Genomic DNA, 26,446 nt, shown 5'->3' with positions numbered 1-26,446 from the left:
AAAACACAGTGCATACAGTATGCAAGAACACTTATAGCTGCACTTGTGAATATGTTTTGAAATGGGCTCTGCGTCCATGCCACTTCTTTAGCATATTTTTTGGGTTTAACTTGCCCATTTGGCGATGGCCCCCCATCCAAATAATAATTTTTTTAAGCTTTATTCATTTCTAGATGTATTTAATTATCATTAATTATGAGGTAATATACTTAATGGTTCAAGCTGATGAAAGAAATAGGTCAAAGAGGGTATTGGACATTCAAGTAATGTGTCAGCCCGTTGTAGGCGCAGTGTAGCTGTCATTGCTAAGGCTTTCTTAGTTTTTTGAGTGCTTTGCTACGTTGTTATTGAATTCTTCTTTTTTGATTCTGCTTATAGCTTTAGATTTTTGAATTATTGATTATGACTGAGTAGCATCGAAGTCTGAAGCTTTCAAATTTTTGAAATTTAGAGATTTTGTTTATCAATTACAAACTGATTTTGCAAGTTCTTTTAGTTCATGAATCCTCTTTAATAAAATCCCTGTGTGCGTCCAGGTGTCCGTGTGTGTGTGTCTTCTGGTGAAGTGTGCATGCGCGGGGCATGGTGCGATGCGCGATATTACTGTCAGAGAAAGTTACAGGCATTTAATGGAAATACAAACCAGTATTACTGCAAGAGGAAATTAAAGGTACACAATACAGTGACGCATATTAGATAGATAGATAGATAGATAGATACTTTATTAATCCCAATGGGAAATTCACATTCTTCAGCAGCAGCATACTGATACAATAAATAATATTAAAAATAGAAAAGTACACATACATATACAGTCATACAGCCACATACGAGCAAGTATTACTGTCAGAGGAGATTAAAGTCATATTACCGACGCGCACGCCTGTATTACCGCCAGAGAAAATTAAAGGTATATTACGGACGTACAAGCCAGCGGACGTACAAGACAGTATTACTGTCACAGAAAATTAAAGACAGATAATACACGGCGGCAGCCCACGAAGAACGGTCAGCTCAGCAAGTAAACATCAACAAAAGAAAGGCTGAAAGAAAGAAAAATACGACCAACAAAAAGAATGAGGTCAAAGTCCCTTGCCATTTAATATAGACTGTTCATACTGTTTATGCACTACTGTTCTAGCGCCCGTTATTGTAACGGGCTAAATGACTAGTTAATAAATAATTCCATTCAATATTATATTTTAGAAGACAAAAATAATTAGTTTACCCTGCTGGTGCCTAATTATCCTTAACAAATAATTCTGTTTTTACTTACCTGTTGTCACAGACAAACAAAGAAGGAGTCACAGAAAGGTTTCTGGGCAGCCACCTGTGTATTGTTCCTGGCTGCAAAATGGTTAGTTTGGATGTACAGATGTGTACAGGTTAGAGTCTAATACAGAACTGAATTGCTAAGGTAAAGATGGTGGTTTTAAGGGCAAGCAGAGGAAGTGACATTAGTAGGGCCGGAACTGGAAGTGACGTCATTGGACCCGGAACCGGATGTGATGACGTCAAAAGTGACATCATATCAGGGTCAGGCGGAATTTCCCGTAAATGGTTTGCAGTGGAAAGAGAGAAAGGATTAGTACACTTCACCACCCCCTGGTCTGTATTGGAATTGCCCTCATTCAGGCCCTTTAGCTGCCTCCCATGTGCATGTCTGTGACACTGTGTAATGTCATTCACTGATTACCAAACCAGAACTTAGTACCAATGTTCACATTCCAAAGTTTGAAATGGATACCCTATTATGAAGTGGCTTTTTAATATCTGGCATCAGAGTCATGTCATCAATTAACACAATTTGACACTCCTGAGCAGTGGAGATAGACAAGCAGGAAATGACAGAATTGTAAATATCAAGAAATGGCTAACTGAAATAATTAGCCTTTGGGAATATTTATGTAATGCATATAAATGTAAGAATGTACACATGTAACAACCTCAGCAGACAGCTTTATTTACTAACATGAAGCACATTGTATTTAAAAGTCACAACCGCATTAGGTAGTGCAGCAATTTACCATTTATCTTTTAGTGGTCTTTTAGTGGCTCTGTAAATAGATGATATTGAGATGGTATAGCATTGCATAATCAATGCTCCAAAAGCAACTTCTCCCAACCATCCAAGGACAGTTTGGTGAAGAACAATGCCTTTTCCAGCATGATGGAGCAAAAGTGATAATTAAGTGGCTCGGGGAACAAAACATTGAAATTTTGGGTCCCTGGCCAGGAAACTCCCCAGACTTTAATCCCATTGAGAACTTGAGGTCATTCCTCAAGAGGCGGGTGGACAAACAAAAGCCCACAAATTCCAAGCATTGATTATGCAAGAATGGGCTGCCATCAGCCAGGATTTGGCCCAGAAGTTGATTCACAGCCTGCCAGGGCAAATTGCAGAGGTCTTGAAAAAGAAAGAAGAGCCAACACTGCAAATATTGACTCTTTGCATAAACTTAATGTAATTGTCAAGAAAATCCTTTGAAACTTGTGAAATGCTTGTAATTATACTTCAGCATACCATAGAAACATCTGATAAAAAGCCTAAAAACACTGAAGCAGCAGACTTTGTGAAAATCAATACTTGTGTCATTCTCAAAACTTTTGGCCACGACTGTACTCATGCATTTATTACTTGCAAAGAATAGTCACTTGGTAACTTTTTTCCGCTTATAATCCTCTGAAGGAGTATTACGGCGAAATGACCAACAGATGTCTGCTAACATAAATTCACTCCACTTTCCATTATAGCATCTCTCCATCTTAATGGTGTCCTGGTTGAACCCATCAAGGACTGCTTTCATGTTCTTGGGGAAAAATCCAAGTGAGAGTGTAGGAAATGTATTCTTTAAAGACATGTTGCACAGAAGTGCTCGGTTTCTGGCTATTTAGAAAGAATAAGAAGAGAAAAAAAAATTAGTAAATATTTGATTTTAGGTTGTTTCCACCTCAACTAACATTAAAAAGGAGGAAGACTATCATTTTTCAGGTCAAAATATACTTCATGAAGAATACTTGTGTTATAAAACAACTTATAATGAGTTTTTTCATTGAATCCAGTATCTCACAGAAATGGTTTGTAGCAGAGTAATTTCAGTTTCAGAAATGGATTCAACACACCCCAGCATGTAAAGTGCACTGATTTTGGTGCAGGCCAGTGGTGTTTTTTGACTATTCTTTTATTCAGAGACTTGAGTCAGGTGACAAAGTTAAGTGAACATTCATATCATCCTTTTAAAAATCATCGTATCTTCACATTGCACCTGTTATAAAGAAAAAAACTGGCAGTGATACAAGAATCTATCCTGTTTTGAATGATAATTATTTTATTGACAATATGTTTGCTTTCCACTTTTAGTAATATTAACGATGAAAAATATGCTTGAATAGGAAGAAAAACTTTTGCTGCTTCTTTTTCATATGGCCATTGTTATTTGGCTACGTATGACCCTGCTGTCGTTATGGTTTTAATCCTTTTCTTGGATCCCACTTATTTTCTAATTTCGGTCTTTAGGTTTAAACACCTAGCTGTAGGCAGACAGTGGAAATTAAGAGGAAGTACATTTAGAACGGAAACCATAAAGTACCTCTCCATTCAAAGGACCAAGGAAATTAAGAACAAACTGCCAATGGGGTTGAAGTGGACAATCTGACAATTTCAAAAAAGAGCTGAAAAACAAAAAACAACATAGCTACTAGTTAACTGAAACAACCCTCTACGACTTAATGGCCTTCTCTCATTTGTCAGACTAACCTTTCAAAAGTTATATGACAAACACATAATTGCAGCACAGTGGTTTAAAAGCACAGACCTATTGGAACCCCTTGATTGCTTCTAACATTTAATTGATCTAATTGTTTAGTTATCTGACCTACAAATATTTCTTAGAAGCTATAAATATTTGTACTCTTTGCTATAACTTACATTTTTAATGCTGACTTTCTTTTGCCATTTTTTTCCATTTGCCCTTTTCTGTAGCATTTGCTTCCTTAATTGTATCATTGAGAAGTGCAGACACAGGTGCAAACACCATTGAATGCTAAGGGGGACAAATTCTTTCATATCCATTTTCACTTGTCTTCTGATTAAAAAACATTTCCTAAAAATGAGTAAATATGACACTGAGGTAATTGCTCCTTTTTGTCAGTAAGAAAACTCACTAGAAAAGGTTGAATTAAATCAAACATGACAAAAGTAACTTAAGCATTTAAGGTCTGGTTAAAATATAAATATCTCATACTTTATTACAATAAAAATAAAAAGGACAGCTTACTAAACAATGAGATTAATTCAAAGTAAGAATGGTGCACTGATTGTGAAATTGGTTGGAATAAAACCCCAAGTCAAAGGTGTCCCCCACCTTTGGACTTTAGAATAACTGCTGTAGGTGCAACTGGACCCAAGTAAGCTGGGGCCTCATGCATAACGCCATGCATAGAATTCACACTAAAACATGGCGTACGGACAAAAGTCGAAATGTGCGTATGCACAAAAAAATTCAGATGCAGAAAACCGTGCATAAGCCAACTTCCACGCACTTCCACTATATAAATCCCAGTCTGCATGAACTGTAATGCTCATGCACGCGCCTGCCGCTCCTCTCAGACTCCTCCTAGAATTATGCCTCTTTGGATATGCAAATAAATATAAATGTTCCCTTAAGTACAGCGTTCTATGAAAAGACAATGGCAAAATCATTGGTAAAAAAAAAAGAATATCAGTGAATCTCAAGTGGAGGCAATAAAAAAAACATACTATTTGTTGGTTAAAGCAATTGTATAAACAACAAAAGGAAGTTGATCGAAAGTTCAAGTTCAGAAAGTCGCATAGTGCCCGAAATAAAAAAGAAGTGGTCAGATATCAAAGTCACTGTGAAAAGGCGAGTCATAGCCCACCGTCTCAGTGTTATATGGAAGCTTATTAAGGTTCAGAGAAAAGAAAAAAAAATAGGGACACAGTGGAAAAAAAAGCTCGAAATGTCAACTTTAATCTCGAAATTTCCACTTTAATCATGTAGTTTATTTTGTCATTAAAGTAGAATGTCATAAACTTCTTCTTAAAATCTTTTAATTTACTAGTGTCTCAAATCCCATTGTAGCTAAAGTAGCACGTTAAACTCTTCTTCTATGTACTCTATGTGTGTGAATCACTACTTGCTTCTTAAACGGGCTTTCTCTTGGGTTTCTGAACCGCGAGGTTCATGCAGGAAAGGCTCTGAAGTATTTGCCGAATGGGAGAAGCTGAAATAGATGGTGCGCATGGCTGAGGCAGCGTGTGCTAGAAGCTGTACTCCAATAATTCTTTGTGCTCTTGACACAGCCCGCCATAGAGCTTTCCAGTTAGCTGCTGTATAGCTGTGATTCCACACTCAGATACGTTGGGTTAAAATACTCAGTGGTGCACTGAGAGTAAAAATGCTAAAGCAACTATAGAACTATAGAACTATAGAATTGACTATTTTATGCTTTTTGAATTTGATTTCCTCTCAGTCTCTCTTTCTTCCCCTCCACCTTTTTGCTGTTACATTCATGACTCTTTTTTGTCACCTCTATTTCTCCATTATTAAGTCCTTTCCCTCTCTTTTTCTGTAGATCTTTGTCAGTCCCTTGAGTAATATATCACATGTGCCAACACTATCTGTATTTGTGATTCTGTCCTTTAATTCTCCATATCTGAAAGGCTCTTTTACTTCCTTTGATATTTCCCTTTTGCTTTCCTTTATTTTCTGTTTTCCAGTTTTCTTTATCCATCCCTATGACTGATTAAACCAGAAAGAGCAAAATGAAAAACATTTCATGAGGCCCACTTTGGAAGTAGGCTGGCAACCAGGTTTAAAGCAAGTTTAATTCTATTCAAAACAATTCTTTATCAGGTTGCAGCTCCTGTACGCTAACATAGAAATAAAAATACAGAACACCACAAATGTAAATAAAATAATCATATCCAGTAATATTATTAATTACATCACAATGACTACGCCCATGTTTTGTAGGCCTTATGAAAAAATAGTCAACTTAATTCCCAAAAATACGCTTTCAAGAGTTACTCAAATGCCCCACACATGAATAAAAACCCCTGTCAACAGCAGGCACCTTTCATAATCTAGGGTGCAACACCTAATTTAGAGCATCTTCAAAGGAAAGGGGAAATTAGTAGCATCTAAAGTATAATACAACACTGTAATTTGTGCCTTCATTTAAAATACAAGCACATACAGTATGTTCTGTTTTATTTAATTTACTCACTAAGTACTGTAGATTGTGGTTTAATTTATTAATTGAGTGTGCAATTAAACATCAGAAGAGTCTGTGCACTTTAAGTATCTAGAATATTGACTGCTGAAATGAAGCATCACCATATCTTATGTTCCAAGGAGAATGATAAGTTAATGAATTTGGACTGAATGAAATTTCAGAAGGATTTCATAACTGGGGAGGAAACTTGGATAAATCAGGATCACATCAAAATTTAAACAATGGAAGAATGTTGATTTATTAGCACCAAAGAAATTAAAGGTCCAAACTATTGCCTACATGATCATACTAACCATGTTTATTACAGGGTGGCCAGCTCCGATCCTGAGAAACCACAGTGGCTACAGGTTTTCATTCTATTTTCTTAACTAGTTTTTGCTACTAATTAACTTCAATTAATTTATTTGCCATTTAAGACTTAGGCCCTTTAAATCAGGGCTGAACAGTGTCGGTCATGGAGGGCTGCAGTGACTTCAGGCTTTTGTTCCAACCCAATTGCTTCATGAGAAATCATTCATTGCTGATGAAGCACTTATTGCTCAAGTGACATTTTTATGCTTCATTTTAGTTGTAGCACTTGTTAAATTTTAAACCCTTGATTGCTTATTTTAGTCTTAAACAGTTGTATTCATTGTTTTAACTGCTCCTTATTAGCAATGAGATGCAAATGACAAAGGAACCAGCAGTTCTACACATAGCCTGTCTCCTTTTACACCTGTGTGTATTCATCATTTCCTATTTGGTTTAATTAAGTACTCAGAAGGAAACCAAAGAGAAAGTGAAGAACTGAAAATTATTCATCTGTTTTACGCTTCAAATCACATGTATTATTAGAAAGGAAAAAAAAGCTATGATTTAGGAATGAACGGACACGGAGCGGAGTGGTGGCTCTGAGGCTAGGGATTTGAACTGGCAATCGGAAGGTTGCCGGTTTGAATCCCGCAAATGCTAAAGGTGACTCTACTCTACCCTTGAGCAAGGCCCTTAACCTGCAGGGAAAATCCTGGGGATTGGTGGCAGAATTGGCAGTCCCGCCACCATAAAAAACCTCACACTGATTCCATTCCATCTGAACTTGTGTGGTGCTGAGGTGTCACCCGTTGAATGGCTACACTTGGGTACCTAGCTGGGATCCTGAGTTGGTTTGTCATGTGGTGGATGTGGCAATGTGCTAACAGCGCATGCTCCTAACTTCTCTCTCCTCTGACATGGTAGAGTTAAAACACTAAAAAGCCATGACATTAAATAAGATCTGTTATTAGTGAGGCTTGGCCTCTAATTAAGCAGCTAGGTTGGAACAAAAACCTGCAGCCACTGTGGCTCTTCGATATTCGTCTTATTTTCTTTGGCATTTGCAGCAGCCAGAGAAAGTGTCAAGGAAAACTGTGAAACATCCTTCTTTCTGGATTGCAGTAATGCCATTGCTCACACTGCACAGGTTGCAAAGGCTTCTCTGTACAACTGGAGTGGAAGAGATACGATACCCACGCTGTACTTCCAATCTGGCCCCACTGATTACCATCTGTTTCTCAATCAGAAGGACCTTCTCTGTGAGACACACTATGCCAAAGATGAAGATGTCAAGTTAGATAGAGAGTAGTGGCTGCACAGGTAAGACGTTTTTTTATTTGAGTGTTAGAAAGCTTTCAACATTATAATAACTGTATCAGTGTGTGGTTTTTCCAACTTAAAAATATTTTAAGATGGTTTCTAAATATGAGAAATACAGAGAAATTAATTCATATATTTAATTCCAGTAGAACTGACTGCTGCAGTGCATTATTCACATGTTGTTTAAACCTTTCTGCATGCAGTTTTCAGTTCATTCAAAGTGCTGCTGCTAGAATTATTATAAGAAACAAAAGGTACAAACACATAACTCCTATTCTTAAGCCATTTTTCTCTACTTCAAGTTAAGCTTAAGGGCTGATTTCAAAATGTACCTTTCTACATATACAACTTTAAATGGCCAAGGATCAACCAACCCATCCGAATTTTAAGATCACATGATGCTGGCCTACTAAAGGTTCCAAGGATTAACAAAATAACAGTGGAAGTTTGAGCTTTTAGATACAGGGCGCAAGGCTGTGGAACAAACTGTTGGCTAATATAACAGATACCCTTCTGATCTAAGCTTTAAAATCCAGAATGAAGACTCACTACTTTGCTCTAGCATACCCTGATTAGAGCTGCTGATTAGCGGAGCATACTACATCTCAGTTTGTTAGTCACTACTCAAAAATAGAGAAAGAAAAATCACAGTAAGTTAGAGATGTTACTAACCATCCTCTATTGTTTCTGTTCTCTGCATCCTGCTGTGGCACCTGCTGCCACTGCTGCACTCTCAAGCAGTTTTCCCGTCCATGGGAAAGACACCAGAGATACTGAGAACTTTGGAATTTAACAATTAAAGGATTCAGTGACTTAATTAGGCAACCCTTCATAGACATTCTGTAGGAGGGGTTGAGGGACCAGTTGGCAAAAGTCTCAAGAACTGTAACAGTGAATAACATATAACTGACTGTGGACCCACGCAAAGGTTTATTTTCTTCAGGAATGCAGGTGTATGGAGTTTGTGTTTTCATTTGTTTCACTTTCAAGTTTCCATAGGTCAATCATAGCACCATGATAATATTAATGGACATATATTGTTAAGATATTATTAGGATATTGTTAAATCCATTTAGAATTGTTTTGTGTTACTATGTGTTTAGGTTAGCCTGCTGTATATCTTTATGTGTATGCATTATATAACTCATAATTTATAAAGTCTGTAATTGTGTTTACTTGTCAAATTGTTACAGTGTTCTGCACTCAGGGAATAGTGCTATACACAAATAAATTGAATAGATAGTGTTCATGGGGAAAAATAAAAGTTGTTTTGCTTTACTCATATTTCTCTTAACTGGCTTGATTCAAAACGTGTGTTTACTCCTTGTACATAATGAAATTGCTTATCTTGAAATTTAAACAACAAAGGAGAGAAAAAGAATAGAAAAGAGATAAGGCCCAAGACAGATTATAAAATGTGGTCCTTGCTGGAAGTTTATAGCAATGAACAGAAAAGGGAGCAGAAGGTGTAAACTGCACAGAGATAAAAGCTGTTCATCTGTTTGTAATCAGTGGAGGGACAAGAAACAAAGCAAACACACTTTTTGAACATCTTCATTTAGAGAAACGTTTTGAAACAACAAACTGAATATACTTATAAAATTTTCACCACACCCGGACATTACATGTTATCATCTCTGCCAGCCAGCCCACCTAATGGATGCTTACAGAAGCAGCTTGGGCCACCTGGAGGACCTTTGGAATTCAACATAAGCAAGAAGATTTGCATGTTTCCTACCTCAGAGACTGTTCTTCTGATGATGTGACAACTTTTGCACTTTTCACAGCATTTTAGTTTTGAGAAGTCAAATAAGCAGTGTGTTGTGATATCTCAGAGACTGTGAAAGCAAAATGCATTAAGGTACTTGACACCTTAGGTTTAACTATAATTTCTTTATTAAAGCTATAAACAACATAAAGAGGCTAAGAAGAAATTACTGAATTTGCAAAAATAAAGAACAACTAAAGTTAGTTGAAAAGTGAACCTTCATTCCTCAGAATCAAAAAAGAAAGGCAAAAAAATCATCTTGATTTAAATGCATTCGGAGTAAAGAAAGAAATCCAACAACTGAGCACCCTCTTAACAATAAATTCTTACTCATATGAAAAATTGGCAATTAAAAAAAAAAACTTGGTAAATTGGTAAATTCAAGAAGGAGCAAACCCTCAAAATAATGACAGAAATATAACAATTAATTTCTTATTGTAAACTTTATGATCAAAATATGATGATACCGTCAGCAACATTGCCCCCTCATGTCCTGGAGTGGTAGTACTTACGTCCAATAAGCCTGGAAAGTGAACGTCAGACATGCAAGCATGACAACATTTACTGTAAAACACAGGGGAGTAACTATATACTAAAACGGAATAATTATAAAAAATAAGGCAGACAAATGAATAAACCTCTAAATAAATCTATCTATTATAAAATGAAATCCTGTCCTGGAAAGCAAAAAGCAAGTCTACAATACGTGATCTTTTCGGAAGACATTTTAAAGACCTGCGAGACCAAAGACACGCCCTACTTACAATCTATCAAATAGGACAATAGGCAGCAAAACATTCAGTCTTGTGAAGGATTTGAGCACACACAGATCCAGGGCTCTCAGCGCATATAAAGCGTATAAGGACAGTACATTATAAATTAAATGTCGACATCTAAGCGAAGAAGAAAGCAGTGCGAAGAAAACAGACTCAAAAGCGTTGGACAAAAAAAAGAGCAAAAAAAGAATAATCGAGGTGGAAATTCAGAAGTTAAGGAAAGTAATTATCAGCCCGGAACAAGTGGAATTGAAAAAAAGCACGTCCAATCCCGCTCAGAATTAAATGACAGTGAGTAAAAGACAAAGTAGAACTTCATAAAGACGTTTACAAACGTTGGCGCTAAACACATGGAGAGCAGGTTAGAGACTATGAAACCAGAGAAATTAGAAAGGCTCAAAAAAAAATGGCGCTATACACATGTAGAGAAAGTTAAAGGATATGAAAGTAGGAAAATTAGAAAATATAAAAAAAGAAAGTAAAGATTGCAGTAGCACAAACAAACAAACTGCCTCATTTAACCATGCACCAGTCTAACTCTGGTTTTGCACAATAATTACTACACTATTGCACCTTAACACTTAATTCTACTTTATTCACATAATTTTACTTATTTATTATGTTCTACTATACTGTTATCTTTCGATCTATGACTTTTTGTTAATCTAACTGATATTCTTCTAACTTGGCACAGTTTTTGATAAGCGGATCAGGATGCATTTCACTGCGTGTTGTCCTGTATAACTATGCATGTGACAAATAAAGAATCTTGAGAATTTCAAAAACGGAGTTTACCGCACATGCATTTATTGGTTACTTTGTTAATGTATATATATTTATCTGTCTGCTTATTTAAAAAGCTAAATTTACCCCAGGAGTCAAAAATGTTCTGTCTAGCCCTTGTACAAAAACCTAGACAAAAGCTGGGGTATCACCTTGGTAAAGCCATGTACTTTTTCAACTGTGAGAGGAAAATAGCACGACTTTACAGACAGGAGTCCAATGCAGAACTCTACTTACTTTATTACTTTGTAAAAAAAAATTATTAACTGCTGATGATGTAGATCGTTTTGTCTGTGCTGAAATTCCAAACAGAGAAACCTATCCTGACCTCATTAAAAAGATTCAGCATATCAGGACTCGCAAGATTACAAATATTGTTTTTACAGAAGTTCTGAAATAAAAGTGAAACTAATGAAATAGCAACAATTCAAAGAAAAAAAAATCTTAAAAGTGTGTATCCGGAAAACCAAACACGGGGGTTGGCGAGCGAAGCAAGCAGGGGGAAAAGCCCCCTAGTAAATTATAATTACAAATAAATGATTACAAGGCAGCAAATACAAAAAGAACAAATTACACTGAACTACATAAACAAGGGAAGAAAACAAAGAAATTAAAATCAAACAAAGACTAATGCTGAAGCTTCAGGAAAGTTCTGATGCCGTGAAAATCCTGCTAATTTCAGTGTTCTTCTCTAGTGCTCAAGTGATCTTTGGTTGCTAACTCAGGGGAAATCACCATCACTCAGTATGAACATTGTGGCTGAGCAGTTCAGCTATGTGTTAACACTTTGTTTAATAGTAGCTACATATCTCTTGCCTTACATGTGCTGTCAGCATTCATTGTACGTGTTTCTTCGGTATCCTTGTATATCTGAGTCTGTCTTGGCTGGCGTTTCATCTTTCAGTCGTGTTCCCATAAAGCCTGCTTCTCACTGAGTTTGTCATTTTGAGGTGTGTTTCTTAATAATAATAATACATTTTATTTATTCATAGGAGCCTTTCTGAACATTCAAGGACACTGAACAATAGATAAAAATCACATTATAAACAAAAACTAAAAATATAAAGAAATATAAAAAAAAAAATTAAATCAGACAGAGCAATTGTAATCAAAGAGAGAAAGCAATCTTAAACAGATAAGTTTCAAGTTTAGATTTGAAAAGTGAAAATGAATCAATATTTCTAAGCTCAGATGGTAATGAGTTCCAGAACTGAGGAGCAAAGCAACTGAATGTGAAGGTGAAGGGGACAGTCAAGTGAATGGAGGAAGAGGATCTAAGGGTGAGGGGGGGAATGGCAACATGGAGGAGGTCAGACAGATATGGAAGGGCAAGGTTGTGGATAGCCTTGAATGTTAACAGGAGAATTTTGAAGTCAATGTGGAACTTAACCGGAAGCCATTGAAGCTGCTGCAAGACGGGAGTGATATGGTAATTAGAGGGAGATCTAGTAATGATGCGGGCAGCTGAATTCTGGACCAGCTAAAGTTTATAGAGGGATTTACGAGAAAGACCAAAGATGAGGGAATTGCAATAATGCAGGCGAGAAGTGACCAGGCTATGAACAAGAATAGCAGTGGTGTGGGGAGTGAGAGAGGGGCGAATACGATTAATGTTACCCAGGTGGAAATATGCAGACTGGGAGATGTTATTGATGTGGGACTGTAAAGATAAAGTACTGTCAAGGATGACACCCAGAATCTTGACCTGTGGGAAAGGGGAAACAGAAATTATCAATAACAAATAAAAAATTATCGGTTTTGGATAATGTTCATTTTGTACCAATGAGAAGAACCTCAGTTTTGTCACTGTTTAATTTAAGAAAATTTGAGGAGAACCAGGATTTAATTTCTGCTATGCAGTCAATAAGTGAGGAGAGTGGGAGGGAAAAAGTAGGTTTGTAAGTGAGGTAGAACTGGGTGTCATCAGCGTAACAGTGAAAATTAATGTTATATTTACGAAAGATATTGCCAAGGAGAAGGAGGTAAATAATGAAGAGAAGGGTCCCCAGGACAGAGCGCTGGGGCACACCTGAAGTAACAGCGGTGGGTTGGGATGTAAAAGTTTTAAGCTGAATGAACCGAGTGTGGCCTGAGAGGTAGGATCTGAACCAATCTAGTGGAGTGTGGGTAATGCCAATCGAAGATAATCTATTGATCAGAGTGGTGCGACAAATAGTGTCAAAGGCTCCACGCAGATCAAAGAAAATGAGAACAGTGATTAAACCAGAATCAGCTGCCATTAGGAGGTCGTTAGATAGATAGATAGATAGATAGATAGATAGATAGATAGATAGATAGATAGATAGATAGATAGATAGATAGATAGATAGATAGATAGATAGATAGATAGATAGATAGATAGATAGATAGATACTTTATTAATCCCAATGGGAAATTCACAATTCACAATTAGTAACGTTAGTAATTTTGATAAGTGCCATTTCTGTACTATGGAGGGGGCAAAAACCAGACTGTAACTGTTCGTACAGATTATTATAAGATAAATGGGAATGAAGTTGAATACCTACTATTTTTTTGAGAATTTTGGAGATGAAGGGTTGATTAGAAATAGGACAAAAATGACTGAAATTAGTTTCTTGCCTTCTATCTGCTTTTTACTGCCACCAATGCTAGAAGAATCCCCTTATCTGCTGTGAAAACATCATTTGTACTCTAGTGAACAATTCCTAACTTTGAAGGTGATTCTCAGCATTCCTCCTACACCTTTCCTTGATATACCTGTGTGTCTCAACGTCTCTTCCTCAAAGGCTTGCGCTCCCATAAAGCCTACTTCTCAGACTCTGTCATTTCAAGGTTCATTGCTCGCTTCTTATCTGCTTTTTGACTACCAGCAATGGTAGATGGGGTCCCATTAGCCACTGTGAAAACATCATTCATATTCTTCTAAATATTTCTCATCTCTAAAGGCAGCTCTCAGCATTCCTCCTACACCTTTACTTGATGTCTGAGTGTGTCTCAACCTCTCTTGCCTGGTGCTTCCTGTCTCAATTGAATTTGACTGAGCAACCAAAGTGAACCTGACCAATCAGATTGCTTGGAGGGACCAGACACACCCAAAAACAGTAGCATTTTATTTTATAGTAAATAAGTATGAAAAAAAGTTTTTTTTTGGAATGTAAAGAAGTAAAAGCTAAAACAAGTGATATGCAACTTTTCTGAACATCACAGTAATCACTGACTAGTATGAATGACTGTCAAGTGTGATAGCGAGCAAATGTTTATTCAAATTGTTAGTCCTGAATTAATTCAATATGAGTTAAGAATATTCTTTTCACACACATGACATACATTGGATCACTTATGAAGGATAAAAGAATTATCTTTAATAAAAACCTGAATTCCAGAAACAGCCTAAGGGGTTACATCCAAATGTAAACAATTAGCAATTTTGGCTTCATCTTCTGCAGTCTTCAGTTTTTTATTTTATTTTTGAGAAAATTTCTTTCATGGATTAAAAGAACACTTAAGACGCCCATCTGTTGTGGTAAATAATCTAGTGGTTAATGCACCTGCACCATTCTAGAAGAGCTGTACTTCTACATTTGGATGCTTTCAGAAGGAAAACAGTGGAGAAAGGACAGAGTGGAGAATTGTTATATTTTATTTTCCTGAGCTGCCTCTTTTGGATGCTTTAACAGTCCAAGTGAGAAGAAATGTTTGTCTTGCATTTAAATAGTAATAAAAAAAAACAATGAAGAGAAAATTTATTTCTTTCTTGTGCAGCAAAAAGTAGAATAGGACTGGTGTAGGTAACGTTTGACCCATGCTGTGTTGGTTTTGTAGGCACTCAAAGTCTTAACAGCATTATTAGAAACATGTGCCAGTGTAAATCATGCGAATGGGTGACTACTGGGCATTAATGAACTACTACCATGACTTTTAGCATTTATTCTAATGAATATGCTATGAAATAATTATAAGTCTCATAATCCACTGATTAAAGAAAACTGCTGAAATGAGAAGATTATTGAACATAAAAGACAGGTTAGATACCAGAGTGCAAAGCCATTGACCATTGGTAATGTTAGAATGTACAAGTGATGAAATAAAACACTGAACTGAAACTCAGAATCAGAGTCTATGAAATAACATGGGCACAGCATTGCTGCTGCTCGTAAATATGTACATTTCATGGATTCAGATACTCTTTGTTGATAAGAGAAAAGTGGCTCAGTAAAACAAACAAAGAGCTACAGCTCAGCAATATTATGATGAGGCCTTCCTGTACCTACTCAGCGGACTCTGTTTATTCATGTCATTACTTGAAATAACATCTTTGTATTTGTTTCCATGGCCACAAATGGATCTGCTACTTCAGTCCTAGCAATTTAAAACCTTTCTATTAATTTTATTTGCGAAAACTTCAGATAGTTTTACTTTTTCAACCCCTCTACCAAAAAAACCATTTCCTTCATATACTTAAAGCACTGGCTATTATAGAGCCACAGTGAGCATGATGGCCTTAAAATAATACTAACTAAAGACCATAAAAACCATAAAACAACAGATATGTAATAAACTGAACATTTGAAACTGTTAAAAATCTAAAACATTGAAAAAGGATGAAAGAATGTGTTAGGATTTCCTTAAACCTGTAATTGCATGCATTATTATTTTATAATATGGCACCTGTAGGCATGCTCAAATATATAACAAAAAAATGCCTGGTTTATGTTTTTTTTTTTTTTAAATTTGCTTTTATCATATATTGAATTGCTTTACAGGGACATGAAGGCACATTGATTAGCACCCCCACAATCATCAGTCCAGTGCTTTATGCTCAAAACCAGCCACCATTTAGGTTAGGAGCAAGTGCTGATACAGCGCACTGCCGCACCCATGACAAACATGACAAACCAACTCAGGATCCCATATTAGGACCCAAGTGCAGCCTTGCAATGGGTGACACCTCAACACCACACTAGTTCAGATGGAATGGAATAGTGTGCGGTGTCCTACGGTGACTGGAGTGCCAATTCTGCCACCAACTCCCAGGTTTTTCTTAGACACAACTATATTTGTCTACTGGGAAATGTGGCTTTTTACAGAAGTTCTTTAAATAAATTAATAAATATATATACATACACACACTATTGTCTGAACACACACTGGAATTACTACAGGGTAGGATTCAAAAGTAATGAGCCTTTGTTCAAAAAGACAAATTTATTGAGCAAATCTGTACAACTAATTAATAGTCTTCAAAATAGGCACCTCCTGCATCAATACACTTTTGTAGGCAGCTTTTCCATGACTCGAAGGCAAACACATAGGCCTGTTCCGGGATGGCTGCAAGGGCTGCCTTGACATTTGCTTGGATGTCCTCGATCGAGTCGAAGCATTTTCCTTCCAGCGCTGATTTTAAGCGCGGAAACAAGAAGAAGTCAGAAGGCGACACGTCCGGACTGTAGGGAGGCTGGGGGACCACCGGAACGTTCAACCGGGCTAGGTAAGCGCTCACAATGAAGGCGGTGTGGCTGGGCGCGTTATCGTGGTGAAGCTTCCAGCTGTCCTTGATGTCCCTTCGCTTGCGCGCGACGCTTCTTTTCAGACTTTTCAGGACTTCCAAGTAGTAAGCAGCATTCACGGTCTGTCCTTGCGGGACAAACTCGTAGTGGATGATCCCCTTCACTCCGAAGAAGGCAATGAGCATGGTCTTCATCTTCAACGCGTACTGTTGCTCTAACGAACTTTCCATTCCGCCGTGTAACGCACTACCGCACAGGGGTTCCCGTCAAGGCTGATCCTACTGCTCCAAAAGCTCGGAGCGGTAGGAGCTCCGTTGCGTTGTGAAGCCAACACCCACCGTCGCCGTCGCTGGCAAGTGGGGCGCGGCGAGGTACGTTCGCGTCAGAACAAAATGAGGCTCATTACTTTTGAATCCTACCCCTGTATAAAGCAAGTAAAATTCAAAACAAAGAAAAATTCTGACTTGGCAGTTACAGTCACAGTGGGGCATTATACGGACATATTGCTGTTGGTATAAAGGAGCCCCAGTAGTTTCTAGACACACTTCTGCTGAATAACTTGTTGGCTGAAAGTACTCAGTGTTAGTGTGTCAGGGAGAGGAGGTGCAGCTTTCTTCATAATGGTACTCAGTTTTGTTTTAACTCTCTCCTTTGCTACTACCTCCAGAGGTCCAGAGTACAGTAGATCCATAACTAAGCCTTCCCTTTTAATTAGTTAATATTTCTTATTTGCTTCTGTGTGCAGTATGCACATTTTCACCACGATGGAATGGGTGTTCTTCTGGTTTCCTCAACATTATCTCCTACATCCCCACAAAGGTATTGTATGCGTTAGGCTGGCTGGCCTTTCTAAACTGCCCAGGTGTGAGTGTAGCTGTTATTTGCACAAGGGTCCTGTTGGACTTATGCTTCATCCAGGATAGGCTCCATCTCCCCACAACCTGTTTTAAAAAAGGTGTTTCAGAATGTTATGCCACCTTTGCTTTGCGATGTTATGTCACATATTCCTTTATTACTTTATGAGGAAAAACACAGTTACATTATTACACTATTCTTCATTATACAGTATATCTCAGCATTACAGGCTTGTGTTTGATCTGGTGACTTTCTATTTGAGGTTTGCACATTCCCCTTGTATTTATGTAGATTAGTTGTCCTTCCTGCAGCCCTTCTGTTTATTTCCTCATCCTAAAGAAATGCGTGTTGGATTAATAGTAGACTCTAAATTGGTCTTGTATGAGTGAGTGTGGGAATGTGTGTGAGTGTGGCTTATGATGGACTGGCATCTTGTATGAGATTACATCATGCTTTGCTCTGGGACCAGGTGGAATAGCAGCCCTGAATTCAGAAAAACCTCTCTATAAAATGAAAGAATGAGGGCATGAAGAATTCCTTTTTTTTTTTTAATTTTATTGAATTTATTAAAATCAAATAACATTCCATACAAGCAAGTCAAGTTTTACAAGACTAGGTTCGAAACTAATCAACCACCCCCCCGAGACAGAAAGCTAGGCCAACAGAATAAAACTTTAAAAGTAGGAAAAATAAATACATAATTAAATCTAATCTCTCTATATAAAATCTTAAGCTTAAAAGTGCAACGATTTTATGTGACATTTTTGTCACTTTTTTTGTTACACTTTAAATCTGGCTTATTTTAAAACCTACATATATATGTTTGGTATCATTCTTTTCAGAATTTATCGAACTTTAATGTGATGTTGTTAGATTTTCAGAATCGTATTATATTTTTCAATTAAAAACTAAAAAATATCAAGAACTCATGTCCCGTGAGACGTGACTTTGTGCCAAAAGACTTAACCACGCCTGGGGCCGGAAATAAAAGACAAAGAGCAGGACAGCTGCTGTACAGGCTTTAAATGTTTGAAGCGACGTGCGAGTTCAAGATCACGTGGCAGAGCAGAAAAAACAAGCCAGCAGCTGATCGAGCAAAGAGGAGGTAAAAAAAACTGTACTTGTTTTCCCATTGTATCAGCGTTTAAGAGGGGGTTTTGGAGGAGCGACCAGCAGAGACGTGAAGTGGCTGGTGAACAGTGCAGGCCTTTGGGTTGGTGAGCGAAGCAAGCAGGGGGGAACACCCTACTACATAAATAAAAATAGAATAAAAAAAGGGAAGAGAATCCACTTCCTCAATTTAAATGCTTATTCTAAAATGTTGTTAATTAGATCCTGACAGGTCTTGAAGAAGTCTTGCAAAGATCCTCTAAGTGAGAATTAGATTTTTTCCAATTTCAGATAATATATAACACCAGTAACGGCACACTGCACGAATACACTTGACTTGAGCATTCATAATTTTCATACTCTTCCTCTGTACGTTTAGCATTCGTTTGCTCGGAGGTTGATGCGCTTACTGCTTCCTGAGTAGCTTTTCTTTTCTCCACACTAGCACCTGCTTCTTCTCTTCTTCCGTCTTTTTGCGTTAAAACTGATTAAGTCAGTGTTTATGTTGCAATTACTTAGTACGTTTTCTTTCATTTTTCACGTAATCTTGCACTTAAGTGTTCAATCTGCCTCAAGAATGATTTAAGATATGAAGAGGTAGAGGAAGTGACGGTGAAGGTGGTAGGGATGAGAATGGCGCCCGTACGCATGTGCCGCACAGCTGCCCTCCTGCCCATTGCCGAGAGTTGATTCTACAATAAAATAAAATAAAAATAAAAAGAGGAATAAAAATCATCACCCAGAAAGCGGACAGTAGACATCACGTAGTATATGTGTACCAAATTTTAGGTCAATAGGTCAAACGATTTGCGAGCTACAGGTGATTTAAAATCCTGGACAGACAAATGAACAGCCATGGTAGCGTATTATATAAGAAGATCAGTTATACACTGACTTAAAAGAGGTGAATAACGATTCTTCCACTTGAGCAAGATAAGTCTACATGCCAATAGTGAAGTAAAAGCGATTACAATTTGTTTGTCCTTCTGAAGAATTCTTGTGTCATACTGCAGTTGTTAGTGCTGCTGAGAATTGTATTCAATTTCTGGTGAAGTCACTCCAAATAAACAGTATGCACTAAAACACATTTTATTTTGGTTAACTGAGTACTCCAATCTGTCTTGGGATGAGTTTTCTGGGTGGATGTAAACATGTCTCCTAAACTGAGATGGTTCCTGTTATGCTCCTGACGTTACTGGAATAGACTCAGGTTGCACATGATCCTGTATATGAAGAAACTAGAGGGCTCTGCCCCCTGCTCGCTTCGCTCACCAACTCCTGGTGTTGGGTAACCCGAAATACATTGATGTATGTATGAGATATATTGGAGTGTAAAGGTGTAGATGACGAACAAAGGAAGTAAAGACCCCATAGTATGGCACATTAGAAAGATTTATTGGAATATTTCTTTATACACAACATTTGTAGTAAAGATGGTGTGTTGCGTTGTTTGAGAAGCGCGTTGTAGGTGCCTGCGTTCATTGATTTTATCCAGGCGGGCTCGTTTTTGTATCTCCGTCAGTTGTGGTCTTTCGTTTTGAACCCATGCCTGCTTTGCTTCCACAGTTTCAGATGCGCGTTGTAGGCATCTATGTTCATTGTATTTGTCCTGCGGGCTCGTTTTTGTAGCTCCGTTAGTCGAGCTGTTTGGTTTTGGAGCCGAGACAGTTTTGCTTCCGCGGTTTCAGACGTGCGTTGTAGGCGCCTATGTTTATTTTTTTTATCCATGCAGGCTCGTTTTTGTAGCTCTGTTCGTTGAGCTGGATCGTTTTGGAGCCATGACCGTGACTCCATTAGTTATCCGTTGTCTACCGTTAGTAATATGGATAATTGCACTTACTGTTAATACGGAGCGTTTTCTGTGGTTGTACTGTTAATAATGCATCACTGTAATGTGATTCACATATGCTATATGGTTTGGACGTGTGAGGATGCCGTACATTTAATACGGAGAGTTCGTTTATTCTCATTACCCGGACCATGCTGTGTAGTGTGGACGTTTAGTTCAGAAGCGCGTTGTAGGCGCCTGCGCCTTTCGTACTATCTTTGTGGACCTTTGCGGACTCCGTAGTGTCTTCCGTTTGACTCTGGGGTGCAGTGCAGAATCCTCTTTTCTGTGTGGCTATGTCGTTAGTCGTTAGCTATGGGCGCGTTGTTGCTTCATGTCTTATTTAAGTTAGTTGAGCTCTTTCGTTTTTGAGTCGTGACTCCTTCGTTCGTAGTGGATCAGACCTTGCTTGTGGTTTATGAGACGCGCGCTGTAGGCGCCTGCGCACTATGTCTCCTGGGTCCATCGCCGTGAGACGCGCGCTGTAGGCGCCTGAGCACTATGTCTCCTGGGTCCATCGCCGTGTACCTGCGTCCGTGCCTTCCAGTTTACCATTCTCGGTTAGTAATATGGATCTGTTTAGGCAGTGGATCAAGATATTTTACTGTTTTAAATTCTAAATTTCTTACAGTAAAAAGTTTTCCATCTCATCTATGAAATATTGTACATTTTTCCAAATCCAAAAAAAACAAACTGACAATCCTTAAACAGTTTGGTAAAAAGGAAAAAAAATCAACATTGTGAGATTTAAAAAGCACGCATTCCCTTTGGCTAATTTGGCTCAAGTGACATCTATTACCTTACCAGCTAGGCCAGCTGTTGATTATCTCCATCTGGATCAGTGGATCACCTGTCCTCAATACATTTATGAAGATAAACAGCCCATCTCTCACAGAGGTCCAACATTATGGTAGTGATTTTTTTCAGAGCAAACCAAAATTAAGAAAAAAGAGAATTCAAAACAGGTCAAACAGAAACCTGGGGAAGGGTACAGGATGATCTCAAAGGCACTGAACATACCTCAGTGCAGTCCATCATACCTAGCTCATGCCAGCCCTTTAAACATATTCACTGAATAAGAAAGGCACTTGTCAAAGAGGCTAATTGTTACTCTCATTGAACTGCTGAAGCCAGTGACTGCGACTGGAGAGGAAGTTCATGACTCAACAATCTGTAAGGCATTGCATGAAAAGTGTCTTAATAGACAAATGGCAAGAAATAAGAGAGAGAGAGAGAGAGAGAGAGAGAGAGAGAGAGAGAGAGAGAGAGAGAGAGAGAGAGAGAGAGAGAGAGAGAGAGAGAGAGAGAGAGAGAGAGAGAGAGAGAGAGAGAGAGAGAGAGAGAGAGAGAGAGAGAGAGAGAGAGAGAGGTTAGGAACATGCACTGATACCGCACATTGCTGCACCCACCACATGACAAATCAACTCAGGATCCCAGATTAGGATCTGAGTGTGACACCTCAGCACCAAAAAGAAGCCCTGGATGAAAAAAAGATGCCTTTGCCTTTATAGGATTTGAAAATTTTTCATTTGAAAGATACTTCAAAGTTGCAGCAGAAAGCTTTGTGGTCTAATGAAGACTAAAATGAAACCTTTTGGCGTGAACACAAAGCAGCACATGTGGCATAAATCTAACACCTCACCTCAGCCGGTTAACACCATCCCCACTGAGAAATGTGGTGTTGCCATTAAAACATTGTGGTGATGCTGCTCAGTAATAGAGACTGGCAGTCTGGTCAGGACGGACTGGAACATAAATGCTGCACAATGCAGGAATACTTGTACCCCTCTGCCAGGAAGTGTAAACTGAGGAAAAAGTCCAAAGAACACTGCCAGAGTGGCGTAAAATGCAAACATGGATGTTCTTGAGTGCCCCAGTCAGAGCCCTGACCCATCAAACCTCTATGGTGAGACAACTGTTCTCCACCACTGCTCAGTAACTAACTTGGCACAGCTTAATTGAGACTTGTCCAAAAAAGGCTACACTCCAGGTTCATTGTAATGTTGGCAAAAATACTTTAAACAATAACATCTATTTATATAATCTTCTGGTACATCCTAATATAAAGACTTGTTCAAATAACCTGTAGTACATAAAAAATTAGTAGGCAATATGTGAGGGAATACACAAGATTAAGACAAAAGTGCACAACATTGAGTGTGAGTGAAGGCTCAGTACATTTACATGCACACACATAATCGCTTGAGTATATGGCAGAAACTGGGTGTCTTAAAATCCACGAGTACACGCTCAAGTAATCTTCTGGAGTTCTCCTTTGTCAAAACACTCCAACGTCATTAAACTGTGCAATAAAAGGGTTAAACGTCATCATTGGCCGCCATGAATCTGAAAATAAACATGACGCGTGTCATAATATTATTGAGTTTTATAAATATGTTTATTCAAATTGACGCTTTCTTTATAGGTTTCTGTTACCAGATTGCACGCTGCATACTCCTTTCCGCTTGCCTGTGTGATTAAGCCCTGCAATGGACCCAGTGCATGTGCTTCTTGCCTTATACCCTGCACTGCTAGAGTTATAATAACAGAGGAATTTTTACTTCAATAAAATAACTATTGCTTAGGTTACTTGTTTCTTTAAAAAGTAATCGGACACGCACATTACTTTTAACGTGTTACCTTTCTGCTGTCAAGTTTGTGTTTTCTGAGTTTAATACTGTACATTCAGCTCATCAACACAAATTTAGTGATTTCTGACATACTGAGACAAATAATTTCAACCAGGAGAAGGAATAATGTGGTCACCCAAACATTTGCCTCTAGGAATGTATTTCATGGACTCTCTTACCTATGGCGGCTGATAGTGTGTGACATGCAAACACATGTATAGAGTGCAAAGGACAAGCACAGTCTACAAAATCCTTAACAGTAGCCACATGGCCACATAACTGGGCTTCTCAGAGGCCAATAACTCGATTTCTCTAATCGAAATAAGGGTTTACATGGTATTTTAGACATCAGGTTTCTGTGAATAATCAAGTGCATGGAAGCCCACTGGAAAGAAAAACAGAAAGAACCCACTGCAGTTACACCTTAAGAAGCGCTTCCGAGGCTTGAATTTCGGCACAGGATTGCATGTGTCTGTTACTTCAAAAAATCCTGCATGGTTTCAAGTCAATACAAGCTTTCTATCTATCTATCTATCTATCTATCTATCTATCTATCTATCTATCTATCTATCTATCTATCTATCTATCTATCTATCTATCTATCTATCTATCTATCTATCTATCTATCTATCTATCTATCTATCTATCTATCATTGCCACATTTACACCATTTCAGAATTAGAAGTAAAAATACATGATTATGCGTGCTTTGAGAACCTAAGGTTGAAACAAATCAAATGTTAGTTCAATGTACTGAGTGAGTGAAGTGACTATTCCCTTTTTAACGCAGCGCCGTACACAGCCATGATAAAAGAATGGAAGTTTTACATTTACCTTTGAGTTGTTATGAAAACGACTACAGTTGTCCATCCTTTTTCTGACTGGCATATCCTGTTCAAGGTCACTGGTAGTTGGTGCCTATCCCGGCTGCCTTGGACTCAACTAAGGATCCAGCCTGCACTCTTAAAAAATGGTTCTTTAATGGCACTATATGGTTCTTAACTGGGTTGTAGGGTTCATCATAGAGCCATTGCTTGATTTCATTCTGAGAAGGGTTCTCTGCATATGCAGTTGTTTCTTTGTGCTTTGAAAAACTTTCTAATATGTAGGAAAAAAAAAGAAAATTTTAATGTATGGTAGACTACCTAGCAGAACACTAACAAATTTAAAAAACCTGCTGATTTCCTTACAAACCTATTTTAAAAATGCGGTTTAATTCAGAATAATTTTCATATTGACTAATTCGTGTGACGACATAATAATATTTGAATCTTTTATTATTGGTTTAAGCAGTATTTTATTTTTCAGTTAATATACAGAAGCTGTAAATGAATAAATTATGTGCACACATGAATTGGGTTGTCCACAGTGACTATATGTTTTTAAACCTGTGCTAAAATCCTCCAAAAGCCCTTAATCAAATAGCTCAATTTGTCGTTACAATAGGGGAAATCCCCCTGTTTCTCCCACACATAAAATTTAATTTCCAAATTGTGTTTTTTTGTGAATTAAAAGTAATGAAAATTCAGGCTTTCTAATTTTTATTCCAAATCAAACTACACTCTTGTTAATAAATTGAAAAATAATTTTAGAAATGGTTTACATAACAAAAATGTACAAACACACACGTAAAAAAACTGCAATCTGTAATGCCTGGTTAAAAACCATAATTAAGATATTTTTGCGCAGATAATGAAATGTTACCTTTAGTTTTACCTAATAAGAGATGGATACTTAACAATTTAAAAAGAATAATAAAACGGTGGTACTTTGAAACATGTAACTTCCTGAAGTGATACACCAAATAAAAAAGTAGAGAATCACTGACGTGTACTACAGAATGCAGTTTATTTTAAGCTCCCTTTGATTGCATAACCGCAACACTTTACCAGAACGACAATCACGTGAGAAATCCTTGGAACCTGTCTGTGTTTTGAACTGGCACTGTGTGGGGGGCACTAACGAACTTGACTCCACCCTCCCACCACCCTAGTTCAAAGTTCTCGCTCCGTCACTATAGTGTTTAATTTTCAAATAAAAAGTCCTTGTCTAATTGATAAAATCCCCGTGTCAAAAAAAAAAAAGTTTTGGAGGCTAAATCATTTTGCAAGGCACCATATACAGTGTGTGCATATACAGAGAGACAGATAAAATTGTGTACTGATGCAGTGTTGTAATCTTGATAGCCCTGTAAAGCTCCTTGTGACTGTGCACTGTTAGTAGTAATACATAAAGTAAGGATTGCTGGCGCCTTGCCCGGTTTGTTTCATACCTTGCGCCCTGTGTTGGCTGGGATTGGCTCCAGCAGACCCCCTGACCCTGTAGTTCGGATATTGCTAGTTGGATAATGGATGGATGGAAAATAGGGATAGATGAATAGATTGCTGGTGCTGTACATTGATTAAAATTACAAAATGAATGAATGAAGCGCACAGCTCTGCATTTCTGCAGATATGTAGTCAAATGCGCAAGAACACATTTAAGGTGTAGCAAAGAAATGAAGAAATAACACTGTCAGAGTAAATCAGCAACACGCACGTAACAGTTCTGTGCATTTTAGAACCTTCATACTCAAATGAATTATTAAATAATACAAATCTTTGCAAATTCTGTAACAGACGCACCACAGTACCATAGACCACTTGTAGAGGGAATTTCTGTCTTACAGCTTACAACAATATGCTTCGTTCACTCCGCGTGATGTACTTTTATTTTTCCTCCCTGCCCCGTCTTACTACGAGCGATGCGAATTCGGTGCTGGATAACGAAATATGCTGTGGTGGGTTGGCACCCTGCCCGGGATTGGTTCCTGCCTTGTGCCCTGTGTTGGCTGGGATTGGCTCCAGCAGACCCCTGTGACCCTGTGTTCTGATTCAGCGAGTTGGAAAATGGATGGATGGATAACGAAATATGTAAATTGTTGCTCAAAGAAAGGTTGACTTCTATCCTGATGTGTATGTGTGTGGACAGAAAATTAGAAATGATATTACTTGTGACTGACGCATTCATTTTGAGATCTAGATAAAACTGAACCGAGAAACTAGTTTATGCATTTCTTTTAAGAACTGCGTGTCCCCAGGACGCTAAAAACCTCGGGTAACATCAGCGTCGCTTTTGTGCACGCGTGTCATGACAGTCCAGAAATATATCAAAACATACCTATCGGGAGAAGCCGAAAGAAGAAGATGAAGAACCATCTCATAAACCCACTAACTCCAACTCAGTGCCGCGAGTTTCTGCGAGCCAGTTTAGACACAGGTCAGGACGGGGTGACAGTCCATCGCAGCCAACCCCCACCCATCCGTCACTGACTCACTCACACACACACACACACTCAC

General features: G+C 38.1%; 1 long non-coding RNA gene across 2 annotated transcripts in view; it reads right to left on the bottom strand.

Moving 5' to 3' along the window:
• The window catches only part of LOC114668022 (uncharacterized), a 36,942-nt gene extending 10,542 nt beyond the window's left edge, over positions 1 to 26,400 (bottom strand). Inside the window, exons 1-3 of one of the 2 annotated variants that reach the window (XR_003718822.2) lie at positions 26,268 to 26,400; positions 23,943 to 24,206; positions 1,948 to 2,887 (exon numbers count right to left, since the gene is read on the bottom strand). This is a non-coding gene — a long non-coding RNA (uncharacterized LOC114668022). Of the gene's footprint in view, positions 1 to 1,947; positions 2,888 to 23,942; positions 24,207 to 26,267 lie in introns of those variants that run through there. The other variant, XR_003718821.2, reaches the window with a different exon arrangement.
• Between the last annotated feature and the right edge of the window lie 46 nt (positions 26,401 to 26,446).

This window comes from Erpetoichthys calabaricus, chromosome 17 (genome assembly GCF_900747795.2).
Source record: "Erpetoichthys calabaricus chromosome 17, fErpCal1.3, whole genome shotgun sequence".
Lineage (NCBI taxonomy): Eukaryota > Metazoa > Chordata > Cladistia > Polypteriformes > Polypteridae > Erpetoichthys > Erpetoichthys calabaricus.
Note: the sequence above shows the minus strand (reverse complement) of the source record. Positions and strands in the feature narration are given on the sequence as shown.